The 24065-nt window shown below is 36.8% G+C and overlaps 1 long non-coding RNA gene across 1 annotated transcript in view; it reads right to left on the reverse strand.

Moving 5' to 3' along the window:
• The window catches only part of LOC138110447 (uncharacterized), a 283040-nt gene that overhangs the window by 29652 nt on the left and 229323 nt on the right, over window positions 1-24065 (reverse strand). The window contains exon 4 of the long non-coding RNA XR_011150931.1: window positions 6787-6891. This is a non-coding gene — a long non-coding RNA (uncharacterized lncRNA). The remainder of the gene's footprint in view (window positions 1-6786; window positions 6892-24065) is intronic.

Raw genomic sequence — 24065 nt, forward strand, 5'->3', positions numbered from 1 at the left:
TGCCATGAAGTGCTTCTTTGCAGCACATACTCCCTCCCTTCCATACCAACACTTGGAGCAATTCCTGTCCCTTACTCCTGCATGGTGGACGTGTAATTGTATTTTAAAGAGACTGAGAAGGAAAAAAGCAGCAAAGGGTGAAGGTGTGTGTCAAGTGCTCAAACAGCCTATACTGGCAAGTAACTTTCTAGAAATTCCCTTTGCTCTCTAATAGCTGATGGCTCCCAACAGTTCTGCCATCAGATTTTGGGAAGTGCTCTGAGAAAGGAATGACTGCAGACATGCCCTGCCTAAGGCAAATTTGGGGGTGGCAGAGCACTGAGCAAAGGCATGGCCAAGTGCCCAGCATGCTGATGTTGGGGTGCTGCTGCCTGAACTGTGGTGAGATGCACTAAGATAGGTTTGACATTTCCATTCCTACTTACACAGCCGGCCCGCACACAGGCAGAGATCCACTGGACAAATGTTGTGCTGAAACTGCAAATTTTACACATCTCACTGATGGAAGGTAAGAGCTGAGTGACTGTAGCATGTTTGTACCTATCCAATTGAAAGAAAGATTTTTCCTGACACTGGGGATGTGAGAGAATAAATTTGTCCAAGCGGATTTCTGAAGGAGTCAGGGGCAGTAATCCCCTGAAAAATCTAGATTTCCCCAGGTTGCTGTCCCTAAACTTCTTGACACTATAAGGAGCAAGCCATGGTGCTGAACCACTTTGGATATATTCAGTATTACCATCTCAATATGTTTTTCATGATGAAAATTAGATGTAAAATCTCAAATGAAGGAATAGAAAATAAGAGACAAGTTGATTGCATTAAAATGATCTATTTTTCTGGCAAATACAATACTGCCGGCTGTGTTTCAGATACAAATCAAAATAAATCTGCAGTAATTAAATTAAGAGCTTACACATGCTGTCTTGGTGTGGTTTTGTACAGTTTCTTCCCATACTTAACACCTTTTTATAATTTTGGGCTTTTTCACCTGGAATTAACATGTACAAAAAAGGATGGTGCCACCAAGACAGTGTCACATTATCACTGTTCCAGCTTTCTCACCTACATAAATCCTGGCCTGCAGCACCTATTCCTCTTCTTTTTTAATCCAAGTATTGAGCTACTTGGGTTAAACAAAAAAATAAATTACTTTGACATGACTACAGTTGTAGTTTTAAGATTTGAAAGAATGCCTACCAGGGATTAAGATGAGATCAGTCTGCTTACACAGAGTTTTTTTCTAAGTCCCTAGAGACAGAAATTTAGTATACTAAGCTACCTGAAAGCTATGTAACATTTAGAACCCAAGAAAATTTCAAAATCATTTTTCTGGGAATAGAGAGAACAAGAGTTGCAGTAGTGATGCAAGCAAAGAGGTTGCTGCTCATGATATTAATTCTGATACTGTAATTCATTACCTGTTAGAAAAATTATTACTAAAATTATTACTATTATACCTACACCATTATATATAGCCTTAAGTGAAGCTGAACTTGGACAGCAGTATTTTAAAAACCACGTACTACTGAGGAACATAGTGAATGCTATGCTCAGTCTCATGGTCCCAACTTGAGAGCACAGTGAGTTCAGACATGGGCACAAACACTCTTGGAAGTTTGAGAAAAAGATCTGGAAACTACCATCTTACTGCAAGCCTTGGCAGGATTTCACTGGGATAAAAGGCACTTCTGAGCTCTTGTGCCTAACATGATTTGAATTCCTCTAGTGCCTTGATATTTGTAGCCTCACTGTTCATTGACAGCCTAAAGAGGAAGACTCAGTGCTGATTTTCTTTTAAACCAGGCACCAAAGTGTTCAGCTCCAGCAGCATTCACATACCCTGGGAGCTGCTGTTTGGTGTCACTGGCCTCCCTTCTGCTGGAAAGCATTAACAGCCAGAAGATGAAAAGAACAGGATATGATTACTTTTGTGGAAGTACAAGTGAAATGTGTCAGGCAGAAGATATATATTTAATCAGTTATTGCCTTTTTGATGCTAGCAAAATATATGACAGAAGGTACTTACAATCCTCCTAATGCTAGCAAAAGCACATACTACTATTATTTATGGTATATAGTGATCATCTTTATTTACTCCAAAAAATGTTTTATCTATAACATTATGGCCTACAGGCAGAAAACCAAAAATCTAATAATACTGTAAGTATCTCTGGTCTTTGGTCAGCATTGATCTTTTGAATTTTTAATTTTATTTTTCCTGTCACTGATTCACTGGTTTACAGATTTTGGAAGAATCATGAAACATCTCTACCACATGTGCTTTTGGAAGACAAAATGCAGATAGAGAATTAAACCAACTTAATACATCAGTGATTTGTAAAATAATACTTTAAAGATTGTAAAATAACTTGAATTACATAAAAATACATTCATCTTAAAGGACAGAACTCTGGAATATTGCAAAAAACCATCTCCACAGTGTATTATTGAAAAATTGCATTGCTGGAACCCTATAGCAACTCCATTTTTTAAATTTTATGTACATAATTAAAGTAATAATGAAATTTCACTGCTAGATAATTCAAGTTTTCTCCAATAAGTGCTTTTATTCTGTCCTTGAAAACTATGTTTTGATGTTATAAGTAGGAACAAGGGGAGTTCATGAGATTACAGTTCAAATGGTAGAATATATTTATAGTACTGGACAGTGTGAAAAATACCACCTTTGCATCATAGATTTCCATTAATATCAAAAAAAGGTTTTGTTATACAAAAGAATAAGGAATAAAATGTACTATTGTCTGCTTTGGTATCTCTGTATCACTGACTCTGTAGTCATGTCTTGGAATTACTATGAAGTAAATTGCTAATGGTTTGTGAAGGAAAGTTTGGAATGAGGTTCCATTCCAGTGAGACAAGTTGATGAGACATGTGCATAAAAATTTGGCAAGCACATTATGACACTGGATAATTCAGTAGTTACTACCCTACATTAAGCCATCATGGTTAGGTGCAGTAAAGTAGAATCAAAAGGTTTTCGTTAACATACAGAACACACCGTAAAACTTAAACAAGATATTTATGGAACAATGGGGGAGGGAGGGAGAAAGAAAAAAGAAAAAAAAACCTGTCAAACTCAGTGAAGACTTTCCTATTTGATATTTGAATTGCTGACTATTCCTCCTTATTGCTAATTTGCAATTGGGTCTAAACTTTCAACAGTGTAAAACTGATGGAACACTGAACACAAGCATTCTAAGGAAGTTTCTATACATCGACAAGGTGAATACTGCTATTAGGAAATGTTAGTGTTTTTGTTTCCTTCTCATTCTTCAGATTCTTTTAAAATTTGTGTCAAGCTATTAAAAAGCCCAAGATAGACCAGAGGCCTGATGTAATAATGAAAGACTAGCTTCAAAAAGTAGAGTCCAGAGATTGGAGACTGTGATCCATGAGCATTTTTTGAAACAAAACTTCATGGATGTCCAAGAGGGTCCACAAAAAAGGGAGGCCAGCAAAGGAATGGCCAGTTTCTACTTTCTTAGCATAGCTGTTACCTCTTTCTAGCTAAGGTTAAATTTTCTAGAACTGAATGCTCACAGAGATTCAAGAGGTTACTGTAATGTGTTATTAATGTTAGCAAATTGCTTTCACAACCTTTAATGAAAGTGAAAAGGACAGTGTTGTTGCCAAGTATTTTTCATTGATTGCCTGGAGATTCCCAGCAGTCACTCTCCTGTTTCACTATGGCAATATTAATAGAGAATCTCTGATATGAGAACCAGTAGAAATGAATGTTTAAGATGCTCAGAGCAAACTATTCACTGTATGCATGTAACCTCAAGCATTTTAAATGGTGTTACATTTAGAATAGAAACTGCAAAGCATGCTTTGTCTTTTATGGCTTATAAATCCACATATGTCTTGAAAGTATGAATACCCCAAAGATCCATTACAGAAATTGTCTAGGAAACCACATTTCATCTTGAAGGCCTGTAACCATATCAAGACTTCACAGTGGCAAGGAGCCACATGCTGACAGCTATTTCATGTGCTTAAGAACTTCCCTGATTGTACAAGCTAACAGGAATTTATAAAATCACAGTATAAGAGAGTTTATGAGAGTGATGTCTATTCACATACCTAGTACACTTAAGAACACAGATAAATCACATTCTTTCATCCATAGCATAAGGTTTGTTACTGTTCAATGAGAGCTATAAGCAGCCTCACAAGCAAAACAGATATTTTTCTGTGTTTACAGTTGAAACTGCAAATATAATAAACCATAAACATGATCCCAGCCAACCACATGCATGATAATGGGGCTTGGTTTTAAACACAGAAGTTATAACCTGAAGTAAATGTTCCTCTTGCTGCAGGAATGGTTTTCACATCAAATATCAGCATCTTCCAGACAGACAGGATATATGTACCATGAGGAAGAGGGAGATATTCAGAGCACACAAGGAGGAAGCCAGTCTGATTTCCTGAGCAGAAACCTGGAAATTCCCTGCATTCACAAATTTTCACCCTGGACCCTGACATGTTGAAAAGGTGCAGATTCTGATGAAAATGCCTTTCCTAAATGTGGCACATTAATTAGGTCTCTTTCTGTTGTAGAAACTTTCAGAGAAGCTCACAAAGTGGCATTCCCTTAGTCAGGGTGTTTAAAATATCCTTTTTTTTTTACTGCAAAGCCATGTATTTTCACTAGAATGTTAGGAACAATTTTGTCTCAAAATTCTATCTTCATTTTAGTATCAGTCAATGGGCTAAAAGAATCCCTTATGTCAGTGAATGAGTTAAAAATTACTGGGGGATACAGACACCCAGACATTCCAGATACATCATTGTAATCATTTAAGTCTTGATTTTGTTTGAAACCACAAAAAACGGACTGTTTTCAGTATCAGTAGGGGTCCCAATTAAACCGCATACATAGATAGCATATAACTCATTTTAGGCACCATTTCAGTGTAAGATTTTTTTAATGTCATCTGCACTCCTCATAAGATAATTATGTTTATAAGAAGCTAATAATTACTAAGATTATCTGTTTTAATTTGTTAATGTGGCTCACCAACAGGGTTTTGGAGAAGCAGGAAGTTTGGAAGGTAAAAAATTAATTTTTTTTTAAACAAGAAAATATAAGAGAATATTTTAAAAATTAAATTTATGATGTCTATCTGTTGAAAGAAGAGCTTTGAAATGCAATTATGAGGAATTGAAACAAAGCTGAAGAGCTACAGACAAATCAAGTGTGTTTTTTTCCAAATCCTATTAAGAGTAGTTAATTTAAAGCTTAATTAATTTTTTTTGAAGATAGACCCTGTTGGCAACTGATGCCATAAGCAATGATAGGGAGTAATTTTTATTAAATTATACAAATGTTTGTTGTTTCATCATTTTTTTCAGTCTCAGAGACCAATACAATGAGAAATTTTAGCAGATGTGATGCCGTAGATGGGCAACCTAGAAGACAACTGTGCTGTAAGACACAGTTACAGCAAGACAGGATTCAGAAACCTGGAAGCTATTTGGCAAACCTAAAGGATTTACACAGCAAAGCCAACAATCTACACATGTAAAAGTAATTTCTGATAGAAATTCTAGGAAACATTTCAGGAATGCTTGTATCAGTGAGCTATTTCCATCATCAGCTCTGGATGTGGAGGTACAACTCTGCTTAGCAACATATGTGCTTTAAAAACACACCTATTGAACCCAGTTTTACTTATTTCTGACAAATACCACTGGCAATTTTCTGCCTGGCCTATGGCTTTCCATGGTCTGATGATTAAACATTTTTTCCCAGCTGCTTAATAACACCCTTTACACAGCTTGAAAAGCAAAACTATAAATAGCATCCTTGAGAGAAACCCTAGAGAAGATGTGTGGTTAACACTCCCAAACCAAATACATGATATTTTATGTTGAAAAAGTGAGAGGCCAACAAACTTTCTAACCTGCTGGTTTTCACATAAGGACCCTGAGGTGAAAGCATATTAAGGAGCCACTGAGCCTGCTCTGCATCAGCTAATATTAGTTTGAACTTGACCCTGGGAAGGAATTGGAGAATGCAGAAAAAATGAGTGGACAAAAAATCCCAACATTCTCTGTTGTGCACATCAGCAGTGGCTGCAGGGGTGGCCACTGCAGGCTAAACTTTTGCAGTTCAGGAAAGGCTTATATTTTTCAAACCATATCTGCCTTACATCCTTAGCCTGTCAAGGCTAAATCACTTTACTACTCTTCTCTGTCACCTCTAGTTATGCCTGCCTTGCTGTATGTTATTGCAATCCTAAGTGACATAGCAAAAGTCAGTTCCAAGTATTTTGGACAGATCTATTATCAACAACAAAGGATAGTACAGCTCTAAGTGCTGACACAGGTTAAGTCTTTTAATACAGTACCCAGTATTGCATTATGCACATTTGAAGAACATAAATCAAGACTGACCCAAAAGTGAATTTTAAATAACTTCTGAAATGTTAATTATATTCAACAGTTCAGTATCAAGATGTCAAACAATCTTACAAAGGACTCTATAGTACAGAGAGGTACACTTAGCAACTATTCCTATCAGTCATTTGTATCCTGTGGCTACATCAACAGTAAATCTCTTAAACACAAACAACCAAACCCTCAGTGTATGCAAGGACATAATAGTACAGATTCCTTAGAATTAACATGCCTAACAGGAACACATTTAGTGCTCAACAAATAATTTCTAACTGTCATTGATCCTGGATTTTTTTTAAAGCTACTTTCCGTTCCTTTGACAGATGTGCTATGCTGCATTTCATTACTTTTTCTCCTTACCTCGTTCTTCTTTTGTTTTAGATAAGTGATGAGGCTTTCGAAAAAGATTAAGTACTGGCAGGCAAAGCAATGGCCCAAACACAGATTTAATTGGAACCTCAAATCCTGTGGAAAGAAAAAAAAGAAATTAAACCATTAATAATTTAATTTTACTAGCAGACAGAGTTCATGTATCCTGTTTTAGACAGCTTTTACCACACTTCTTTGTATTTGATTTCAGCAGATATACAACCTGTTAGTCAAACCACGTTGGAAATAAAATCATTAACAGAAGATTTCAGGGGAGTGTGCACAGCTGCTGACAGGTGCTGATGGGGTTAGTTCTCATCTGGAGAAGGAGTCAACTGATGATTGGTAATGGCAGAATTTACTAGATTTAAGCTTTAAGTTCAAAAAGCACTTTCTTCTGCAAAACCTAAGAATCTTCCCATTGTATAGCATTCCAAATACTGTTTTCTTATGCTGCTCTTTGCCCCATGAACGCATGACAGAGAACAACCATTATACAGCAATATGACTCAAATGCAATCAAGTCATAATCCTAAACAATCCACACTTCAAGACAAAAGATACTGAAAGAAATTTCATTTCTCTCAAGATTGGAAAGGGCTCTAAACATAAAAACCTCCATAAAGGTAAAGCATAAAAACAATTTTTTAGAGAGTCAAAGGTTAAAAGTTGTAGCATTGGACAAGCGACAATCAAATAACCAAATAAATAAAGGTACCCAGAGTATGAGTAACTTGCTTATTTCTGCAAATAAGATATTTCTGCATTAATAATTTTTATTCAGACATACGGTGCAAAAAAATCTCAGGTGCATCACAGAATATCTCTAAAATTTTTGTCAGAGAATTATGCTTTGTATTTCAAAAGACCACAAGACCAGACTCTAACGTAGTGCATGGCATTAATACAATTATTTCAATGGACCAGAAATAACTTCCCAGGCATCCAACCAATAGAGCTATAATTTTCCAAGCTCTCAAAGCTACTTCGGGGAGAAGGCTGTGTTTCATTTTTCAACTTTGCTGTTATTGCTCAACAAGTATATTTAAGTTTAATTTGGGATTACAATCAGATTTATGTACCATGACCTCAGTCACACTAGGCCACTAGAATTCAGTAGGCATTCTGCAGTAGGCAAGGAGTTATCATTAAGTGTGTTCTATTACATACACTGGTATTATTTAATGTGGCAAATATATCTAAAGCCTGTGCAGAAGGTGGCACTTCAAACTGCTGTAAGACCATATATTTACAAAAGCTCTTTGCATGATGACAGCTTGTATGGGTATTGAATTTATTTTTTATTGTCTGTTAATTGAGGACTGCAGGATGCTATGTAGGTTTTAAAGACTAAACATGTCTATGACAGAAATATTTTTCTTTAAAGTTTATTTTCTGAAGAACAAATTTACTGAAATGTCTCTTCAAGCATTGCATCAGAAGCATTTCTTTGAATGAAGAGGTAATTTGTGGTCAAGATTATGATAATGTAAACGGTCCATGGTGAGATTATCTAGTACATCATTTCCTCTCCAGAACTGATTAGCTAAAGGCACAACAATGCCTATGTGACAGTCGCTTGCAAAGCTGCTGCAGAGGGAAAGCAGAGGCAGTTTCTTTGCATGGCATAGAGACTGTGTCAACAAAACCTGCAATGACAAGATGAGATCTTGTGCATAGTCCCCATCTGCCCCATTATGCTCTCCCAGAAGCCCGGGGATGGCAGCACAGATGGGCAGAGAGGCTGTGCCGGAGCCAGAGCAGAGCAGCTGATGAGGCGTGGTTGGTAATTACCTCATTCAGGCAAATCTGAGCACACTCATTCAGCTCAGTGTCTGCATCATGCTCCCCAATGGTTCTAGTGGCTCCTGTGTTAGCAAGACCTCTTCTACTGCCCAGGTATGTCCACTTTGCCTGTGAGACAATGCAGAAGAGACAGATGATGTCACTTTATTAAAGTTCAAAGGCACCTAAATGAAGGCTGGCATGAGTACTAGGAATTTTAACTTACATAGAGCTGGAACCCAAAGTAGAAGCAGGCTACACTGTCAGCTACAAAGCTGAAGTCCTAAAGTACAGCTAAGGACATACCTGTGGATTTCCAGTGTACTACAGACAGAAAGCAACAATGTTCACCACTGGCAGTTCAACCTCAGATATTTTTAGAGCTTTATAAGACTGTCTTTTCTCCTGAAATTCAGAAATGAGCTTGAGGGGAAAACAGGCTATTTCTACCTGAAAACAATTCTTGGTCCAAATATCACTCTTTCGCTTACTTCTCCATCAATAAATAATTTTAAATGCAACTACTGTGCTTCCCTGTGTTCATTTCAAAAATGTCTTGCAAACTGCAAGCTCTCTAAGCAGCACTGCTCCCTTTAGCACAAAGAAGCATTTAAGTCAGTCATTCAATACACAGCCATTCAAAGATATTACTGAAGTTTCATAGGAGGCAATTTTAGAGCCTGGTGTGCTAAATGAGACTCAGATACTGAATCCTCACCTAATATTTAGTTACCTATGAAGCTATAAAATAACAAATACAAAAATAACAGCAATCACAATAGACATCATTACTGGTTTGTAACAAAACCTGCCAGAAACAGGACAATATCTTATCTCGAGCAGTAAAAGCAGGACAGACCAGCTGTTAGGTCCTCTCTGAAAATATGTGAACCCGTCAGATCCTGTGCTATATACAAGACACAGGAACACTGTGGTTGGGATCCATGAGAACAGTAATTGAAAAAAAACCAACAAAATTGTTCAATAGCTTGACTATAAATATACTAATTGGTGCTTCAGGCATAGGAAATTCAATAAAGCGGTGAACAAACCTCACAATGTCTTCAAATTAATTTACATTCACAGAAATGTCACAGAGATAATTTTGAGGGCAACTAACTCCATCTAACTAACAAACAGAGTATTTATCTAGACACTGCTTGATTTACTGCAAACACATTCTGTGCTGCTTTAGCTGTTATATTACAACCACCAAAAATTTGAACCTTTGAAAGCTTGCCACACCTCTCCAAATTGCAATTTACTATGATATTAGATTTCTTATAAGTTTCCCCTACCATGATGAATATGTGCTTGGAGTGGAACAAGGGAAGAAATGACAGCATCTCCTCCACAGCCTGTGTTTGTGAAAGAATATACTTGAAAGAAAGAGCATGCAAGAGCTTGACATGTCCTTGGGGTATGATTAAAAGCTCATGAAATAAAATAATTCAAAAACGACAGCTCTGACTTTAACCACCACTGGGGACAAGAGATCTTTCACTTAAGACATGCCAGTCATTCACAAGTACAGCTGAAATCATACAGAGGATGTATTTTAAAACCCAGTAATTTAGATACAAACCCCAAACCAGAGAGAGCCTGTGGGTGACATAAAAATGCCACAAGGTTTAACTAGAGCTTCATTTTTTGTAATAATATTAGGCCAAAGCTTAAAAATGTATCCATTTAAAATTGATAGCATTGAATGATAAAGAAAACTACAATACAAAAAAAAAAAAAAAAAAAAAAAAAAAAAATAAAAAAAAAATCCACATAAAACCCCACATAGAATATGGTTCTTTATTAAAGAAGAAGTCTTCTCCCCCAGGCTGTTTCCTATCCAGTGCCACACCTGGGCCTAACTTGGCTCTGTAGCAAAGGTCTGAGTTTATTCAAAGCTATTGAGATTCATAACCTGGACTACTTTACGTTTTATGTAGTGCTGCCTTTTAAGTGGATGTATTTAATTAAATATATTCTTTCCTAAGCTTCCGAGTCTGTTCCACTTTTGTGAATTCCCTTTATTTCCTTTTTGATAGTTTTACAGTTAACTGTCTATAGAGATATAAAGCGAGCTGCAGCTCACATTATAATAGGGGGGATGTGTGTGTATACACACAATTTACATGAGCTCTCATCTCATCCAAAGTTATCTTTAACAATTTCTTTTTAAAAAGTAATGAGATTGACCCAGCATAAAACCACAGTATTTGAAACATGAAATATCTTGAACAGAAAACTGATGAAGTCTGGTTCAGAGCCTAGTTTTTAATTCCCAAATAGTATATGACTAAACTTTCCAAGTGCAAATGCTGATCTCATTTCTCTCCAGGTGCAATAGATGGTGTTTAGTGAAGAGCACACACACACTACAGCCTCATTGGAAACAGATACAAGGCTGCTGATAGGGGCTCCCCACCCAACCCCTGAAGGCTGATAACTAAACTGCTTTGAGGATTGTCACATTGTGGGAACTCACTGCCTTTGTGAGCTCTCTCTCTCCATGAAATGTGTTTAAAAATAGTTTTAAAGTTACCAGGGAAAAAAACCAGATAGATATGAGGCATAAACCTCATTTCCTTAGCAAAAAAGACCAAAAATATATTGCATCTTACACATTTTCTTACTAGAATTAACAAACTAAAAGACCAATCAAATCAGAAAATTGCATTCAAACTGTGTTGGAATCTGTTTAATGGTGTGATGTCCTAATCCACTTAAAGTTAACTAAGTTTAGGTGCTGACTTCAGGACAGTTAAATATTCAGAGGATTGAATTGCACAGCTTTTAGATGCTGAGTACCAGTGGGATTCCAAATCATTCCAACAATTTTGAAAAAATTCCACCTTTTAGAGACACCTCCCTGCTCTCAATTGCTGAGAACAAGAAGGAGAGACTCTTCATTTTGGAGGAGAGGTGTGATGTTCAGATTATTTCAGTGCTCACTATTAATGCAAATGCATCTTAGTTATCAATACTGAGATACTATGAATAAATCACTCTTGCTGCTCCTCATTATAAATTATGTGATAAGGCTTAAATTTAAATCAAAAGTCCAAGATGCTTTACCTTAGTATTTAAAAAGCAATCTCTTCAGATAGTAAATCCTACAATTGATATTATTTATTCTCAGAGTAGTATTTACTGTTCTTTAAGCCAACTTCTGGCTTTCATTTAGCAGCTGCTAGATTTTTTTGTTACTGTTAGATTGTTTATATAAATACAAAAGAAAACAGAAGATTTGTTGCATGCTTCCTTTTGTATGTTTGTATCTTTTAAAATTAGTTATAATAGTGCTTTTGTATTAATAATAAGCCCATTAGTAACAAACTAATCTGATTAATAGATAGTGGTCTTGTCTTTATCAAGCATGGATGTCAGATGAGGCTGTACAGCATAGTTCAAGTTGCATTCTCTAGAGGGGAGTGTCATGATTTTGACAAGTTTAAATCTGCGTGGCCTCCTGACAGAAGAGAAGGCTTCAAACATGGGCTTTCTCCAGCTGAGGAAAAGTGTTTAGAGACAAGAAATTTAACACTGATAAAGCAGTTTAAGCTCTGAAAGCATTTTTCCAATCCAAAAATTCTTGATTTCTTACATTTTCTTCTTCTCTTTTATCCTCTCTCGAAAGACCTGCCTTAATTTGTTCTGAAATCTTCTACACCATATTTTAGCCCATAATGGGTCTTCAGACTCAATTTAAGGCATATTTTCATTGTGCTTAAGGATCTTTTCTCTTGCAATGCCACACATAAGGTTTTCTATTAATTTTGTGGGCCAGATCAAAACCAGCCCTCAGAACAGATTCAAAATTCAGGATGCTGAACAAATGTAGCTTGTGGTTTTTGAGCACCAATCCCTTTTCTACTAATATATTAAAGGCTGGCTGAAAGAAAAAAGAGTAGCTCTCTTCCCTCAAAGAGCTTACATCCTTCTACCTTAGTAATATTTTCAATCTTATTACTATCAATAAGTAATTTCTTTCAATAATAATCATTTAATTTAAATTTCTTTTAGGCTGCTTCAGAAAAATAAAATTTCAACAAGTTTCTTTGTTAGTATTCCCATTCTCTCTGTTATTTGCTGTTATGACAATCTAAATACATATTTATGCTAGTCCCTACCCAAAAGGTCTCAACAATACCATGTAATTACTTAGTTAAGCTTCTAATTCATTTGTTGTTAGTTTTGTTCCTTTGAAATTTCCTCATTAAGTTATTGCAGGGAGCAGTGTTTGCACAGAAAAAGAGAAAAATACAAGCTCTTTATTGCATTCTTTTAATACCCCTTTTATCTTTAAACTAGCTAATTAGCATATTAATTACCTAGATATAGTAGTCACAATTAACTGTGGGTACAACAGTCTACTGATTTAGTGTAACACCATTTGTACTTACATCACAATAACATCTTCACTTGCTCTGATATTTCAAGTATTTCAAAATTAAAACAACTGGTATTGGTAGACATGTATTAATGATAAGTATCCAAGTAAATGTTGGTGCACTTTGTCAAAAGTTTCCAGTCCTAACAAATAAATACAGAAAGCTTATTAATTACATAAGAGGTGAAATTGCATTTGCCAAATATATCAAAAACTTATTCCTTTTATATTTTTACAATCAAAACATCTGTTTGATTTAGACCTAACCATTTTTCTTGCCAGCTTCCAAAATTTCAGTAGCAATAATCTTCCTTTATATACCAGTAACAGCTCTGAATGAGAAAAACATCTTGTAAAAGGAACAAAACCCCATTCCCTGCTCTGATTCAAAGTGCTGCTGAGCGACACTTTGGGTATTACCAGAAGCTCACAGGACACTCACCATCACTGCCCATGTCTGGCTTCTCTCCTGCTCATGTTCATGTTCCATGTGGTATGGGTGTAATTACACCAAGAAATCTGCCCTCCTAAACCCCACCACCCCTTAGCCTGATCCCTGTCCCAAACTGCCCCTTACGAAATGGGCGGAGCTGGGAGCAGACACTCCAGGTGATGGTATTTCAGTAGGTCAGTAACCAATTCATAATGGAACAAATTCGGGTTCACAGTGAAACAAAAATTATTTTGCACTTGCAGCTTTAGTAGACTACAGTTTGGTCCAGAATGGTCAAAATATGTCAGTCAATAAATTTCTGGAGGCAATTTCAGCATAAGTGCCTACACCACCGACTATGATTCATCTACTGGAGTGATAATATTACGTTTTCTGTAGCTGAACATTTTACAATACAAAGAATTAATTTCCATGCAACGTTCCAGTAATGCCCTCATAAAACTATGGTAGCTGAGAGCTATGTTTTCACGTGAATTGAAAGGGACACAAATATTTATAGCACAAGTCTGAGAGTGTGAATACAAAATACTCATCTGAATAGTCATGCACTGACTCCAGCAAATTTATTGTAAGACCAAGGACTCTATGGGTGACTACATTGGCAAGTTCTTCTCCACTGCAGTTGTTCCTGACAGCTCCAGTGCACAAAAAGCCCTGTCCCTGTACAGCATGGTAAGTGCCAGCACACTCTGCAGTACACTTTTCCTTTCCCTGTCCTATAACTCTCCTCAGGTCCTCTGGACTAGGGCAAAAATCCAAGGCAATTTAAAAAATAAAAAGATTAATTACAGGCTGCCCATTTATCATATTTCTCTCTTTGTAACAGCCTAGTGATGTTAACAAATGTTTACGAAGTCATATATGAGACAACAGTATTTCAAGCTTGCTGTTGGATTGTGGGAATGTACGTAATGTACATTATTTTTTTTATTTGAGAAACCTAGCAGACCTGGACATTTTATATTCAGTTTCATACAGACATTGATGTATCAGATGATTTAGAGTGTGTATGCTTTACATTTGTTTGAAATATCTCTGACAAGTAGATATTTTTGAATTAGTGATCTAAAGATTTTTTTTTTTTTGATGATATAATTATGAGCTGGAGGCTGAATTTTTAGAAGTGAATTTGGTGGTAGATTTGCAATTCAAAGAAGTTACTTAAATTAACAAAAATGCCCTAAAAGAACAGCTGTCTACCTGACTGATCCAAGAAAATGAACACTGAAAATAAACAGCTGCCCCATAGAAGACTATGTGATAAAACTAATCACCCTTTGCATAATGTATTTATTTTCTCCTGTGCTTATTATAGACCTGGTGAACCTTCAAAGCAATAATATTTAAATGTTATAGACATCCCAGACATGTGAGTTCAAATGAAAGTAGGATTTCAGTAGCCTGACTAGTCCAAAACCAGATCTCTTAAAGAAACCAGTTCTGATGGTTACATAACACTCAAAAACATACTTTAATTTATTTTTAAATTATTTGTTTTGTTATACCAACAAATTCTTTCTAAAAAGACCTTTCTTCTGAAATCTCAATAGTCTCTATACAATACAAGACTCAGTGTCCAGGCAAAGGATATGGTTCCACTAATGCCATCACAGCAACGTATTAGAGAGACCAAAAGAACCAGGACATGTTTAAAGTTACAAGGATAAATATCCCTGGGTGCTATATTTTATCATAGATCCTCCAAAATCAAGTCACTAAAATTAACCAAGTAATGCCACTATTTGGTAGTTGATATGTTTCAGCTGTGTATTTTTCACTTTCAAAAAGCTAGATGAAAGCAGAGATAAAAGAAGGCATGCATCAAAATAATTTCAGGGTTCAAACCAAGGGATTTAGACTCAAGTATTTTCACAGCACTGAGGACTCAGTGGTCCTCAAAATAAGACAGTGGATGGAGTCCTGGTGGTAAAAAACTGGTGTGTGACAAATGAAACAAAGTGTTTCAAACCAAACTGATTTCCCTCTTTTCATGCCCCTGCACTGAAGGAGGGTGGGACATCCTTTCCTTTGGGCCTTTTTTCCACTCCAGCAATTCTCAGTGGTTTCTACCACTGACATACTCCCCAGAATACACTGTTTTCTCACCCTTTCCTGAGCCACAGATCCTGCTACAATAGTCCAAAACTAATGCCAACAAATTCAGTTACAGCAAAGGACACAAGAGATAACACTCAAAGCAAAGCTAAGCCAACTAGCCATCATTTGCAGTGCCTTATGGGTATTAAGTATGGCCTGGTCTGATTTATGGGGAAATCCATTCTGAAAGTCTCTTTAGGGAAGCATAATTTAGGACGCTGCCACCAGCCCTGAAGAAGCCAGAAAGCCGTGATGGCTGAGGACTTGGTCTCTGCAGTGATGTGCTCTTGGTGTGCTCTTTTTAGTTTCAACCATCAAAATAGTCCCAACAGTTTGCAGGGCTTTTTTTCTAAAAGCCCTCCAGCTTCCAGCCTCCCAGGTCCTGTCAGCCCTCCTGCCATGCTGCACAATCTGCCAAATGACCACAGTGTTTTTTGTTCTCAAGAATGGAACAAGTCTGTCTGTCTCGATGGGCTCAGTCTCAGAATCAGTGCTGATTCTCAGACAGGTGCTCCTAAGTGCAATGCTCAGTCCCTACAGAGTCAGCCAACACCTGTGTCATTTGTCAGGCTGAGCAGTTTACTTATATCCAGGAATAGTTCTTCTCAGAACTGCTCACGAACAGCTGCGGGATCCATTGGGCAGAAAGACTGTGAAAAGCAATTATAGAATATTTACTGTACTTCAACTACTAAACCTGACAGCTTCAATTTATGCTCATTTTTTAAGATGAAGACCTGCCTATTATCAAATCAGCCCACCGCCTCTTTCAAATCCAACCATTAAAAAGCAATTATAATTGTCACCTGCCCAGGTGCACAGGCTGAGGACCATCCAAGGAACAGTCTCCCTTCTGATGCTGCCACGAGGGCTGTGCTTTCAGACTAAACCCTGCAAAAAGCCAGGAAAGCAGGTAGAGATGTTTCAATCAGTCAGCAGAAGTGGCAGCCTGGAAAGAAGAGCACAAAACCTACCTTACAACAGCCTTGCCCTTGAGGGCTCTACAGACATTTGTCTTTTTTTGAGGCATGTTCTTCCCTTTACCCCTCTAAAACCACACTGAGGAGATCCACTCTCGGCAAAGCCAATAGAAGACTCCCACTGATTTTAATGAGAGCTGGAGAGTGTGGGCTCTCACTGAGGACAGCATTTCTTTATTTTCTTTTTTTAATTTGAAAATTTCCTTACACAGCCTGCCTGAAAGGATGTAAAGAAGATTAACAATAACATTCTGAACTAGTTTAACCTAAAAAAATACATTTATTCTAAAATGTCTCAGCACACACTCAGATGTTATGAATATTCAGTACAGCCCCCCTCAGCAGACATTCTTTGCAAGGCTATTTTTACTAAAAGACATTTTGATATGACATATAGAAAAGATAAGGCCTTTTATACAAAATAGGATTCACTGGAAATACTTTCTAATGAAATTTTTATGCTATGTAAGCTAGCCTGCCTGCACTCCTTTGGATCATCCTCCCTGGTCTGCTACAATACATTCTATGGTACAGCATGTTAAAAGAAGGACCAATCTGGTCAGTTCTTCAATCTTTGTATATGAATATGCTATTACAAACAGAGGATTACCCAGGAAAATCTCAAGAGTAAAACACTTGAATAACACTGTGCTATCAAATCTGTTACACATTCCTTAATAATAAAAATAGATCTTAAAAGACCAATTATAAACAAGCACAAGAGAAAAGCATTTTAAATAGCTCATGCTAATTGTGTTTATCTCAGTGTGAAGCCATGTCAAAGAGCCTGCAGCAAATGTATTTTGTTAAAAGTACCACTTGCACAGCAGGCGTTAAACATTAGAAAGCAAGCTTGTCATTAGTGGGCTACAGCTGAAAAGGCTACTAAAACTCAGCTAAATTATTAATATGGTATCTTAAAGATGTCAGATGGAGAATTAAACTCCTTTTACACAGTACATGATTTTAATGCTACTTTTTTTCCATGTTAGTCCATTAGTAATGTCCCAGCTTATATTATCTTGGGGAGGACCAGAGGGCAGCCACATGCCAACCTTGGTTTGCATTCCTCAGTGTGGGAAAGCTCCACTGCTCTCCTCCTACGTCTGGGGCACTTGTATTTTACTTATGTGCTCATCCAAGTGGAATTGATAATTTTTTTTTATTTTCTCAGGTTATTTATAAGGTTAATGAAGTATATAAAAGATTTTTTTATTTACATCCACTGTGGTGTTTGAGACTCATTATTTCTGCAGGTGCACTTCCAGCCTGGTTCTAAACCAGTTTAACACTGAGCTGAAGATGAAGGGAACAATTCTGCTCTTCCTTGACAATCCATGTATTTTGGAGAAATGAGTCAGTTGGCTTCTGATATGAAACATTACCTTTTTCAGGGTTGTTCTTCCATTGGATCAGTCATGCTACCAACATGGAAAAAAGAGAACAAGGAACACCAAGGTGCAAGGTAGAAAACAGATTACTTTAGACAGTAATATGCCACTGAATTAGCTTCCTTTAACATGAAATCACCAAATCTGGTTAAAGGAGAAGGGCTGAAATCTGGAAGTGAGTGTAGGGGATATCTCAAGAGAGGAATTGAGCTACGTATTGTAAAGTCTATTTAAAGTTTTTCTTGCTTTTGCAATTCATTCCTAACTCTCCACCATGAACAAGCAATACCGAGACACAATGCAACATTTTTTTTCTGTGAGTCTTTGAAATCTGACAGAGAATAAGAGAAATATGAGCTATCCCTTAGCAACACAGCTATGATGAGAAATTGTGTTTCCTTAAAACATGAACAGACTCTCACCTCAGCAGGCTAGACTCTCAAGCACCAGCTGCATGGGTCAGTGCACACATTCATCTACCATGCTGAGAAAAGGACTTCTGAGGGTTTGAAGCTGATTTTATTTATTTTATATTTTCCTTACAGAACTTTACTCTCATTCTACAGATGACTTTTAGTCACAATGCTATTCTGAGAAGACAATGCAAGCCCAAACACACACTGCTACCCAATTCCTATAGTAGAAAAGAAGATACCAAAGGTTATGTTTTCTTATACTACCAAGGTTCACAAAGCAAAAGCTTTACAAAATAAGTGTTTTATTCATAAATGTTATACCTGTAATGTATTTGGTATTAGCTCCTTTTCATTTTTTGTAAAGTAGTTTGTTTCTAACTTCAGAGAGGATAAGATGAGATGAAAAGAAATAAAACAAGGAAATTCATACTTGTGCTTTGGTATCAAACACAACTCATTTGCTTCCAGATTATTTGGAAAACAGTAAGAGAGGGAGAGAGCAGCTAATACTGATGTGTGCCTTCACTGCTGCCAGAGATCAAATGTGCTGCTCAGCATGCCTTGGATGAAGGTGCTGTAACAGACCAGCACAATTTTCTGCTAGTGGTCCTGAAGACTAAACCTGACACCAGTGAGATGCTCTGAGAGTCCAGCAATCCTTTCTCCTAAAGCTAAAGGTCATCTACTTATTACAGGTGTCTTGAGGAGCAAAGGAATGTACTCATTCCTGAACTTTGTTGTCTTAGAGACTGAAATATTGCTCAGGCTGTTAGTTAAACATTGGTAGAAAGGCACACTGGGTCAGTCATTCAAAATCTGATGAAATATAGCACACTTCTAAATGTAAGCCAGAATTATATTCTAAACTTGCAATTTTTTTCTAAATAAGCCCAAGTTAAAAAATACTTCAAAACACCATACTCTTCACTCCCTATTCAAGATAGCTCCTGACCTTGGCCCGTGATGGAAACTCAAACAAGGACAACAGACATGCACAACCACAAGCCAGGTAACAGCCCCCTTGCAGCCCTTTCTCTGCTAAATGAAGCTTAAGGTCTTTCATTTTACTTATAAAATCTTAATGTCCAGGTTCCTGACTATTTAAAGAATCACATTCTCCATAAAATATGGTATTAAGAAAAGTATTCAAGCCTGAAAGTCCTTTCCATTAAAGAGACTAATGTAAAGATATTATCCAGCATACAAATCCAGATCACAATGTGTTTCTTCTCTCTACTTTGGTGAAAAAATACAAGTTTCTGGTCATGTAAGACAACATTGATGTCCTCAGAAAATGGGGAATGATGACTATAAACATTCAGTTAAAAGATGGACAGGAGTTAGAGGAGTCAATTGAAAGAACAGAATTGAGCTGCAGGGAACTGTGTTACTTGATATTTTAGTCCAAAATTGAACTTAAATAAATAACTGAATAGTGTCTGAACTAAGGCAACTTCCAGGAAGTTCTCTGGGAAAGTTGTCCTGACAACTTTGACAGAGCCAAAATTTGCACTTGGTTGACTACTTTGTGTGGCACTGACATGGGGGTGGGTCTGGGGGAGACCCACCAGGCAGACTGTTCCATGGCCAAGGAACCATGTGTTGAGGCTCCTTGGAAATCTACATAGTCAAACCAAAATATTTTGAATTTTATAAACACCATCCTGTGTCTATCTCTAGCCAGCAAATCATGTTGCTTTGGTTGCTTAGATTGAATTTCATATTTTCAATCCTAGAACAAGATTTTTTGTTTTGTTTTGTTTTTCAATTCTTTAGAAAGGTGTGCTTGGATTATTTCTGTTTTAAAAATACACATCCAAAGAAATGTATTAAATTAAAACAAGGGAGAGTCTGTCAGACTGCACAAAACTGACAGAATTGGAGAATAAGGGAGAGAGAGGTGAGTTTTCTTTGCTTAGCTCTTTCTCATGGCTTAACCAGCTCCTAACGTGAGTTACTATTAAAATGCCTCTCCTGCTTTCAGGCCCTACTGAGACACAGAGCTACTACATCCTAGTCATATTATCCCCATTTTATTCAAACTAAATATTAAAATATGTTTTTCATATCTATTCATTGCTCTGCCACTCCCCTATCCTGTTTTATATATAACTACTAGTATTTTTGACTACAATAAATTCTCAGTACTGCAGTTTTTCAGCCTTCTTGAGCAGTTTCTTCAACCGATGACTTTTATAGGGAGGATCCCAAGTGTTGGTATAAATGTTATACGATTGACAGATTAAGCCAAAAATAAATAAAACCAGTACATTATTGCAGCAAGGATGCAGCCAGCGTTGTGTGAAATGAGGTGGTCCCTCTGTTCTGAACTGCTTTAGGAGACTGCACACAGTCATTGCTCTGAGCACAGTCAGGGCCCACTTAGCAACTGTATTTAGAAATACATAAATAAATTCCAAGAAGACCAAGACTTCACTGAGGAGACAGGTTAATTGCCCATTTATTAGGTATTTGGGGTCTATGCTTTTACCTTTAGAATGATGTACAGAAGTACTTGGATTAAAATGGAACAATACTTTCATTGACATCTCAAACAAGTACATATAGTGCGGTTGAAAACATTTAAGATATTTCTGCCCCACTTTTGAGTTCTTTGATAGTTAAATTTGACAAGTGTGACCACAGACTATTCAACATGAACAGTAACCTCAGCTGTGTTTACCTCTGCTGAGGTATCTGAGGTAGCCCAGAGCACAATAGGACCAGAGGACAACTGGGAGTTCTTTGGAAGCTGACAAATGACCACATCCCATGGACAACACATGAGCAAGAGATGAGATTTCATGACAGACATTCAGCAGTCAGACAATTTATTCTCACTTCATGGAGTCCAATTTTCTTTCTTACTGTGCTAAATCAATGGCTCATATTACAAAGCTTTATGCCATTTGCAGTGTCAGCTGGACTCCCTGTGCTTGTGTGGGAATCAGTTGCAATGGGATAAAGTTTAAGTCTCTCCTTCAATTAACAGTTAAGCACAAAGAAGAAAATCACTACAGGTATTAGCTCTTTAAATACAGACATTCTCCTGCACTAATCAGCTTCCTTTTCATTTTATTCATGACTAATATGAAGGTAGGGACTTTGTATGTCACATCTGTCAAACAGTGAGGTTCTGACCTACTTTGCTGCTATAATAAGGACAATATTCCATCTACAGAGTGCTTTAATAAAAGCATTGGTTTGACCAAAGGTTTTGGAGGCAATAGTGACTGTCTTAAGGGGACATAAGGGAATTTTTTTTCATACAGAAATTGCTGAACATTTGAAAAAAATCATAACTTCAAGAAAATATTCTAAAGAGATGTTATGAAAGGTAGAATAAATCAGGGTCTACAGTAACTTTCCAAAATACTTATTTGCCTAAAACAGGTAGAAAACCCAAAAACCAGACAGATGCACCGACACTTTTCTTGACAGATTGATAACCTTACGGTTTCCAAAACTTCTGTGTTCAATTACATTTCATTAGTATACTCCAGTGTATTTACTACTATGCATTATTAATACAGATATGTGCCTAGGAGATGTACAGTTTGTAATTATTTTTCCTTTCAAAGCATAATAGCTTCACACTGGACTTGTTGCAGCTACAATATTTCATCTCTGAAAGTTCCTTCAAACATTCTGGGACTGTGACAGAAATTTGTATTTGAACAGAAAAGCTGTCAAGAATGTGCTGTGGTGCCATCCATCACCGTTTTAATCCTGACCATACTTAGATGTTAGTGGAGTTATCTGTCCAGCACACTAAACAAAGGCTGAAATTATGCCTTCTGTTCTTCCACATCAAAGCTACAAAGTTAGACTGAATTCAATAGGCCTGTATTACACTCTATTAATTTCCTATTAGTTCTCAGCTATGCAAAATCCAGCCACAGTGTCACTGTGGTTTAGACATGCAACCTTGATTTCAGCATCAAAAAATGGAGCCTGTCACTTCTCATAATTTTACAGAAGATTCTATAAATGTAAATCCTTTTTCATCCTGTCATCCTTTTATGTCCTTAATGAGTTTTCTCACTAACAGTGCAGAATCTTAATTTCACATTCAGAAATATTAACAGTTACTACAACTTTAAGCTCCTGAAGTAGCTGCTCAATTAAAGAGTAATTTATACATTTACACTTAGTTTTACACAAAGCAATGACATTTAGAGTTTTGATTTTATTTCTTTTTTTTTCTCCCATTTGCATTTTACATTCCCAAGGAAAAAAAGTTGCAGTTAAAAACTGCGCTAAAGATTCTAAAACAAAATCTTTAATCAGGAGTACATTATGTAGTATAATATGATTCCTTAGCAGTTAAAATCTAACATTTGTAAAAACAAATGGCACACACTTGACAGGCAAATTACACATGGATTACCATTTGTTAAAATTTCATCACAGAAAATAGTTTAACTGTTGTGGATATGAGCCAAGATCAGCCTGACAAGTACTTTACATGAAAGATTAGCATATTCTCTTCCAGAGGTTTATGCTTAATTTAGATGCATTGACTTTTTGCCACCATTGCTGACCTTTATGTCTAATCAAAGTCCCTTTGAATCCAAATCCCCAACCTTTTATCTCTCCTGACAGATTTTAATTTGAAGGCTTGTAATAAAGTCTATTAAAATTCAAAATGTATCAGTGTTTAAAGCGTGGTTCACTTGCTGGATTTTCAGATGTGGAACTTCAAATGGGCTGATTACAGAGGCTCCAAACTTTCCATTTTAAGCTTTACACCAGGCTAAAAAAGGCCTTTGGAGGGGGATATCAATCTATATTTTTAGTTATAATGCACAAAGGTGACATATGTGACAAAACCATAAGAACTGAGTATCCAAAAGGAGCATTTTTCATAGATACCGGGTAAGTTAGGACTGTTTCTGTGACAGTCCTGTACCTCTGGTTAATTTTAAGGCCAATTCACTCAAGGCAGCCAGAGTTTCTGTATAAGGCAGTATGAGTTCAGTACAGTGGCCTCTGTGCAGCTTGCAGCCTGCCAGGCTACATGATGCCAAAGCCAAGCAAGCAGCAGCTCCGCAGCTAAATCTCCCTGGAAGGAAAACAAGGTCAATTTTCCTGGGTCACCTGTAACTGTCAGCTCAGAGAAGAATAAGGCAATCACCTTTTCCATCTTAATTAAGGCAATTACTTTAAAAATAGTAGGGTAATGGGGAGCAAAATGTTCCAGAACCACCAAAATACATGATTAAAGGGCCTTTATATTTTAAAAAAAAACCCAAAAAACTCCCAAACAAAACAACAACAAAACCACAAAAAAAAAAAAAAACAAAAAACAAAAAACAAACAAACAAAAAAACCCAACAAAAAACCTCAACAGAACAAAATCTAAAAAACCCCAAAGAAACCCCCCAAAACCCTCCACTTGTTCAAGTATGCTATTCCTTCAGTTGGATTTTTTTATTCTCTCACAGTAGGCAGTACAAATCCAAATATCATGTATCTAATTTTCACGCAATCCTACTGCCCTACAGAGGAGAAGTTGTAGATGTGAGAAGAAGATTAAAAAGTAACATGAAATAAGTTGATGTTATAAATTCTTTTAAAGAAGAAGTAGATGTCTGAAGCCTACAGTGAAATGTGAATACAGGTGAGGTTTATATTTGCAGGGATATCAATTACAGAACTATGTAAAAAATTCCTGTACACTGCTGAACCCACAAAGAGCACAGCTCAGACCACAAGGGCTCACAGGTCGCTCCATACACATCTCATGGCAAGATGCAA

The sequence above is a fragment of the Aphelocoma coerulescens genome, chromosome 4A (assembly GCF_041296385.1).
Source record: "Aphelocoma coerulescens isolate FSJ_1873_10779 chromosome 4A, UR_Acoe_1.0, whole genome shotgun sequence".
Taxonomy (NCBI): domain Eukaryota; kingdom Metazoa; phylum Chordata; class Aves; order Passeriformes; family Corvidae; genus Aphelocoma; species Aphelocoma coerulescens.